The sequence below is a fragment of the Pinus tabuliformis genome, chromosome 5_2 (genome assembly GCF_031772625.1).
Source record: "Pinus tabuliformis cultivar Carrire ecotype Pingquan chromosome 5_2, CPIR1, whole genome shotgun sequence".
Taxonomy (NCBI): Eukaryota; Viridiplantae; Streptophyta; class Pinopsida; order Pinales; family Pinaceae; genus Pinus; species Pinus tabuliformis.
Genome location: NC_142306.1, coordinates 108,315,178 through 108,323,871, shown reverse-complemented (window position 1 = coordinate 108,323,871; position 8,694 = coordinate 108,315,178). Strand labels below are relative to the sequence as shown.

The window sequence follows — 8,694 nt, the reverse complement described above, 5'->3', positions numbered from 1 at the left end:
TATTCACCATCAAACTGTAAAATGCGTGTCGGTTGGAGCATTGATTTACCCGCCACTTTGACCCTCGGGTAGGTATTGGAGCTTTAGAGAATAAATCAAAGGCATTTCGGTGAATTGGCTTCCGCTATAATGAGGGCCAGTGGCGACCTCGAGGAAGAGGGTTCAACCTTTCTCCAGAACGATATTGTGGTTTTAGTCTATAATGAGGGCCAGTGGCGACCTCGAGGAAGAGGGTACAACCTTTCTCCAGAACAATATTGTGGTTTTAGTCCTACTTTTGGATAGGAAGAACTACCAACACCAAGCTCGGGCCTCACATAGCAAAGTACTTAGCTAGCCCTCTCTTCTGGTTCACTTTAGCAATGAATAATTTCGTCAACGCTCCTCGATCTGTGGCCCTCATAAGAATTCTCTGTGAACAAAAGCTCAATGCCCCTTCTGTCTCCAGTCGGTCAATCATTTTTTTGTTTTTTTACAATTGTGGGCTATCTCAATCCCTGTGAACTCACGACCCACGGTCCTGCGATTCTCACCCTACCTAATGGAGAAGCACGCCCCCCACTTGTTCACAGTGTGCTCAGCGAGTGCGACCACAATCCTCGATGCATGACAACAACCCTCACAATCCACTGTACTATCATTGATGACTAAGGTCCCTCGGCGTCAATGGTCCTTTGCCTCCCACATGAGAAATATAAGACATTGCGGTTGCTATAACTTCAAAACAGGGAAGCAGAAACTCGTTTAATAGATTAGTGCCCCATCCATGGTTTAGTGTTGGTCTAAACAACAACCCCACAACTCCTGTCGACCTTTTATGCCCTTCTCATATGCTTGTGGTCTTCTAATGGCCTCACAGCTCGCCTGTGTAGCTACTCCCTTAACTTCCTTGGTGACTACGAATCTCTGCGGAACAAATCTATGCACAATAGTGTGGTGGCGAATGCATATTCCATTTACACTGAGCTTAAGTTGATTGCAGGTTCCCCGAATATTTGAGGACGTGGGCGCAGTCAATTTTTTGACCGCGACGATGTCTGATTCCCAAATATTCTGGGAATCTGCAATTGTTACGGCCCTGGTTATACCATCATTTGGCCACCAAATATTGTAAGGGATCCGCATGGCTATTGATCACATCCTCCATCAGCTTCAAATCGCTAGCTATATACGCCTGTCTGATCCAGCCGTTTGTACACATAGAGGGCCAAATCCAGTGATGTCACATTACAATCTAATGTTCCAACTTGGCCATGCAAGGTTGCAGTTTGACAATTTCGTCAGTCTAGTATTGAGTGTTTCACAGGTGAACATGGACATAATGATACTCCAGATTGAGTTAATGTCTCCATCCCATGATGTAATTGATTCGTTGAACATCCTCACATCCTTCGGTTGTTCCTTGGCAGTGCAGGTCTCACGCTCATTCTGCTAAAACAAATCTGGGACTGGTCGCGTCCTAAGAACTCCAATCTTTCTAATGCTAGCGACGTTCTTGACCTGTTGACTCTGCTCCACAACACGAGGTCAACAATGCGGTCTCCTTAATGAATTTCACTCCTGTCAAACGAGTGAATCAACGTCCTCCAACTTAATGCATTGGACCTTCTGCCAATGCAATGAGCTTGACCGTCAGGGAAATAATAATGTGACCAAGCTAATCAGGTGAACTCGGCTCCTGTCAGGGAATGGAAATTTGGCCTCATGCGGCTAACAATGTGATCCCTTGTTTCCATTCCTAGAATGGCCAATTTGCATCAGTATTTTGTAAGATCCCCTAATTGGAATTCGACTTTTATATTAGAAAACCTGAAAATGATATTGCAGCTTCAAGGGTTTCAACGTCTTGATAGTTCACCTCCACAATTAAAAAAATTGACCTGCAGATCGATCTTAATAATGGACAGAAATTTCTCTGCAATAATCAACTAGGGTGGTTATGAAGAACCACCGAAATTGAAGATATTCTAGTTAAGGTGATTATGGAAGATCACTGAAAATTAGTCCTTTTTAAAACTCTCAACTTTATATCAAAATTAATTTAAATAAACCCTTAGGCTGGCAGGAAAGCTGGCTTTGATATCACTATAACACCCAAACAACAAAATAATCAATAGATGTAGCACATCTAGGTGTTCAAGTTAAAAATAATTGCAATTAAACATTGAATACAACTAGATCTAGAAATGCAGCCTTTATTTATATTAATAACTGAAGAAGATGGTACATGCTCATACAATAAATTTCAAGCCCCTGTAATGACATGCATGATTGTGTATCAAAAGAGAAGACAAATGCATTGAAGCACAATCATGAACTCTGGATGGATTCACCAAATAAAATAACGCCCACGGGGTGCCATGCCATGTTCTCAGGAAAAACACAACAAGATAGATAAACCCAAATGATCCAAATGCTTAGCTTCTATCCCCTTTTATAGGCTTGATGGACTCTCTAAAAACCCTATTTTATTATTTTTCCCTCGAAAGGCAAATACTGTCTACTAATACCATGGGAAAATACCACGGTGAATAACATGGACAAATTCTGTCAATTTTAACCAAATCAAAAAAGAGAATACTACAACACTCCCTCAGTAAAAAAAACTTGCAAGCGTCTCAACCCTTCCAACATTAGGCAGAGGGATAGCATAGCCCTGTCAACTTTACAAGACTCACAAAATGTTTTTTTTGAAGTGAATTGTCAGCTATGTTTTTCTCTGTATTTTGGTTAAAATTGCCTTAAAAAAAAACAAAACATCAAAAACATGCAAAACCAATGTATTAATTTAACGCTAGGGGAATACAATAGTCCCTGGCCGGCCGTGACTAATAAAATTGATGGAAGAAAATTAATACATTGAGAGAATAAAATTGATAAACTTTTCACATTGCAATTCCCGAAATGTTGTATTGAATGAATGAAAAAGGCAAGGATAAGTCACAATTTAATGTTGAGATTTGTCTGAGAAAACAAAGAAAACATGTTTCCAAGTGAGGAATTATATTTTTTTAACACATTATTACTTTTAAAATGGCGATTTTTTTTCAATATGGTGTGGAATTATAATCTTTTTTAACACATTATCATTTTAGGTTTAGATATTGCATTCTGAGACAAGGGCCCCTTTTCAAAACTAACCTTTGCCAATCTATTGTCTACAATTAAATTAAACCATTTTCAAATTTTTTATATCGATATTAGCGAGGAAAAAATCGTTCTGAAAATAGCAGCTCTTCGAGAGTCACTTAAAAGTAACGAATCAACTTTTGCCTTTGATTTTCACATCGAATAGGGGAAAATGCTGCTAAAATAAACTTCAATATTTTAGGCTGCAGCATTTGACACATTTGGCCTAATCTCATCCTCTTAGCCATCCAAATAACCATTCAGCACAACACATTTAAAAGTTTTCCTTCTTTTCATTTACGAAGAACGAAAAAACGGTCACAGTTATTTTTTGCTTTCGAATTAATGCTTTGATGTCTCCTAGACCGGCTATGTTTAGAGTTTAAAGGCAACAACAAATATGACACTGATATGTCCTGGGAAATACATATAGGTTCTGGTCAAGGCAAATGAATTCGTTTGGCGACGCTCGGAATTCCATTGTTCACAACTAATAGCATGTAGTATCCAGCCGGCGCTGCAATAGAATTTGGACGTGCTGTCACTATGCAATTATATGTTCTTCTTACTCTTTTGGAACTTCGTGATGACTTCTGATTCATGGTAAAGTTATAAAGATGAGTGGTAAAGTTATGTGCATGGATGTACTTGAACTTACGATGTGAGGTGCCGCCATCTTGAATGAAAATCTATGTTATAATTTATTTTTTTATAAAAAAAAAAAATATTCAAAATCTATGTTATAATTTAAATTTATTATAAAAAAAAATAAAAAAGTATTCACTTTATATACTAAATATATTAGAGTTTGTAGGAGTTGGTTTGATTAAAGTGAAATTTTCTTCTGTATATAATATATTTAGTAAACTTAATAAGTTACAAGATTACATATGCCTTAGGGTTGATAAATTAATAAATTTAAAGATTGTGTAATATAAGTTATCTAAACAATATCAAAACTAATATACACATTCCCATATAATTTTTGGTTGATAAATTAATATTGTATAGTATAAGTAGATTCAAACAATATGAAAATTCATATACACATTGTCACAAAATTTACAAGAGATTTAATTAGGACCCAATTTAGATAAGTTATTCAATTAGCATAACTGACCCATGCTTGTTAATCACTTTGTTTTAATCTTTTGTTTGGATTTAAGCACATAAAATTACGAAATCAATGATTGAGCACATAACTTTCCCATCACATTGAGCATAATTGTTGAGGAAGAGGATTGTCTTTCTTTCTTCTTAGTACCTCAATACTTGTTAAATTTATGATTTTTTACCCATTTATTTGTTTAGTAAAAATATATTCTTATACTTAAATCTTGCACACAAACTTGTAAATCTAATTCTCAAACACACATCCTTAGTCAAATGTGTAACTTTCTATTCATTTCTTCTCTCAACAACATATTTTTTCACTTGAAATCTTGCACACAAGTTTGTAAACCTATTTATTGCCACATGTCCTTCTTAATTTTAATGAATAAAAATATCATGTAAAAACCTTTAACACATTTTTACTTAACTAAATTACAATTTTTTTTTTTAATCACCATTAATATCAAAGAGAGAACAGGGAATATATATATATATATATATATATATATATAAAACATTGGATTTTTTAACCAATATTAATACCAAAGAGAGAACACGATATATATATATATATATATATATATGTATATATATATATGTATAAAAAGAAAAGACATTGGAAAAAAAACAGAGGAAAAGACAGCACGAAAAAAATAGAAGAGAAAGTTTAGAAAACCAAATTATGGGAGAGTGAAATAACCATGAATCGCATGGACTAACTTTATATAATAAAAAAAAACATGTGTAGTTCCGGGTTGGGAAGAATGCACCAAAATGGAAAAAGAAGAAGAAAAGAGCGTTAGAAAAAAGACAAAAATAAAAGACATCGGAAAAAAGAGAATGAAAATAAATTGAAGAAAAAAATTAGAAAACTAATTTATGGAAAAGTGCATTAACTAAGAATCACATGTCTAACTTCATATTAAAAAAATGTGCAGTTCAAAAAATTAACCAAAATGAAGAAAACACATTTAAAAATTAATAGATGTGTGACAGGGTGGAAAATCGATAGACGTGTGACATGGTGATTCCCGAAATATTATATTGAAGGAGAAAGACAAACGAGGATAAGTCACAATTTTACGTTGAGATTTGTATGGAAAATTATGAAACTATGTTCCAAATTTAATACGGTGAGGAATTATATATATTTTTAAAGAACATATTATTACTTTAAAAGTGGTGAAAGTTTCTTAGAGCAGTGGGAAAGCTTCTTAAAAGTAGATAACATGGCTTGTTTTATTCCATGTACTTCGTCGCTTAAACCTCCGATGTGTGCTTTCGATATTGCATTCTGCGACCATCAGCTCCTTTTGAAAATAAACCTTGCCATCCTACTTTCTCCAATTAAATTCCTGACATTCTATAAACTATTTAATTTTTCATAGCTTTTTCGATTAACCAATTCATTCTCAAAATAGCAGCTCACTGGGAGTCACTACACAGGAATGAACAATTAGAATCAAGTTTTTCCTTCGATCTCCATATTGAATAGGAGAAAATATTATTAACATAAGCATTTTATGCTGTGTATTTTTGACTCATTTGGGCCAATCGCATCCTCTAAACCATCAAGTAACCATTCTGTACAACATATTTGAAGAAAAAGAAAAAAAGCTCTCCATAAGCAAAGAAAGAATACAAATTACAAAACGTATGTTTCAATGAAAAAATGGTGACAGTTATTTTCTGCCTTCGAATTAATGCTTTGAATGTCTCCTAAACACAACAACGAATATGACATTGGGAAATATTTATCTTATAGCTAAGACAAATTAATCCATTTGGCGACGCTCGGAATTCCATTGTTAACAACCGATAGCATGTAGTATCCAGCCGGCGCTGCAATAGAATTCGGAGGTGCTGTCACTATGGCAATATATATTCCTCTTACTCTCTTTGGTGTGGTTGAGGCAAGCACGAGCAGCCTCTGATTCATGGAATATGCATGAGTTGTGAAGGATGGACTGTAAATAGTAAACTGAATATTGTTAGGAACATAGCTTGAAACAGAGAATTGAACCGTGAATCTTGTGCCATAGCTCACAGCATCTTTAGATAAGGAAACGATAGAAGGCCTGTAGGTGCTGTAGGATTCGTCCAAATAATAAGGGCTGTATGCTTCCAGACGAAGCTCCGTTGGAAACATGACTCCGGAGAAGACGTAACCAACGTGAGTGTTGGAGCCTCCCACAAAAATCCTCCCATCAGGCAATACATTTGCACTCGAATGATACATTCTGGGAATGGTGGAGGCTGCTAGTACCGTGAATCGCTGCCCTGCCAATGCATTAGGTCTGTATAAGTAAGGTGCAAGGGCTGGATTCCTTGCAAGATCCCAACCTGCCGTCCCTTTTTCGGCCCCATTGATTATCAGAATTTCACCGTTGGGGAGGATGAGCATGTCTCCCATAACCCTCGGTGCAGGCATATTCTCCATAACCCAAACAGGGTTGGGATCTGTAATAACGACTCTTCCACAGCTTTGAAGAGCGTTTACGAAATTCCCAGCATTTGCTGAAGTGTAACCATTGTCGGCAGCACCACCACAGATGAGAATTTCCACCCTCTGAAATACATCCGAAGCCGACAGTGGAAGCATAGCAGATGAACCAGAGGAGGGGTAATTTCTGGGTCCACCTGGCATCTTTGGAAAGGTCCTTACAACCCTATTTTTTCTGTAATCAAATAAGATGGAATCCATGTTGGCGAAGATGAAGAGATTTCCATCAGAGGAGAGATGAAGAAAAGGATACAGATTGTTTTCTACTTTGGGAGTGTTAGTCTGTGAAAGAAATGGCAACGAAAATGATTGGCCTCCAGGCACGAACTCGTAGGAGAAAGCTCGCCTGCCTCCAACAACAATAATTCTGTTATCGGGAAGGATCTGATTGGAAGCATACCATCGATTCTCCTTAAGTCGATTAGACCCACCTTCATTCCAATCGCACGCAGAATTAGCACAGGGCACAAAAGAACGAACAGCCTTGGCTCCATCGTTGAATCCACCGGTGCTAATCAAAGTACCGTTGGATGCAAAGGCACCAGATGAACACCAAGTATCGGTCATGACCGTCAACGGCCTTAGATTGTTGGTGGCGATGTTGTATTCAATGGAATGAGCCCAGCAGTCGTGGGTGAGCGCTTCATCGTTTGGATCGTCTCTGCAACGTCCATTTGAGAGGCGCAGTTGCGAAGGACCGAAGTCCGTTCGATCAAACATGACCACTGTATTTTTGAAGGTTGTGGTCATATGCATGGCGGAGACACCTCCATTTCCAACCACAAGTTCCCATGAACCAGGCTTCACAGCTGTCTGAGCGCTAACGCTCGACAGGATAAAAAGCAGGCCGATAGACAGAGCAATAACAAATTCAATCATTGTAGAAATGAATTGAATATCGGGAATTCGCTCACTGTAATGATATCGTGTTTCCCCTAATTCTCAACTATCGATGATATGCGACCAAGCTATGAAAGTTTGGATACGGAGACAGACATGGGAGAATAAGAAGATCTCAACTTATTTATATCAAAGAAAGTTGCAAGCTCACGTATTTAGCCGCCCTAGTTGAATGGAATGAAATATGTAGTCGAACATGTGATGTAATGAAGGGCCGAGAATCAATTACTTTGAGTTTACTTAGGATTCCTTAATTCGAAAATTGTAACGGAGATATTGAACATCCCATGTCAGCCGCCATCCTTTTGGAAAAGTCTCGTCTATTATTTTATGGTAACTAAGTGCTTTTAAAATCTATGAGTTTGCGTTCATGATGCATTTATGAAGCTTAATGTCATCGTTATTGGCGTGCTTTTCTTGGTGTATGTAATTTCCACGTGGGCGGATGATTTTCGAAGGGCGGCTTCGGTCTTCTCCTCCATACGCCAACGTTGGAAAGGAATCCGTTGTAATCTCTGTTTTAGATCCTTCAATATTATATTAAAGAATTTATTGTTCCATTTTTACAACGTGGGCTGTCTTTTCATCACTTCATTTATTTTTTCTTAAATGCGTCGGCACAAATTAAATGTGGTTTACGAAGGAGGCCGCAGATGAACAACTGTAATGTGGTTTACGAAGGGGGCCGTAGACGAACAACTGTTTCTCGATTTGTTTATTTGTAGGTGGACCGCTGGAGAGTGATGATCAGCTGAAGAAAGTTTGAAAAAAAACACCCTGAAATTGCCCGGAACTTCACCACCAGATACCTGCCGTTTTTTTGAGTCGGAGAATACGAGCGGATTCTGTGAATATGATAACTCGTGGGGATGAAGTCAATATTCACCGAAGCAGGTTGATATTTTTTATTTTTTCATTACAAGGGCCTCGTAATACATGTTTTACCAAAATAATGTTACCTATATTTACGTAATCTTATTATTGGTAGTTCTATTTTAACTATATATATATATATATATATATATATATTTTTAACTATGAATCTAGGT

At 37.1% G+C, this 8,694-nt stretch overlaps 1 pseudogene; it reads right to left on the bottom strand.

Annotated features, from left to right (window-relative positions):
• Positions 1-5,915: 5,915 nt before the first annotated feature.
• On the bottom strand, positions 5,916-7,722 carry LOC149157736 (aldehyde oxidase GLOX pseudogene; annotated as a pseudogene).
• Between the last annotated feature and the right edge of the window lie 972 nt (positions 7,723-8,694).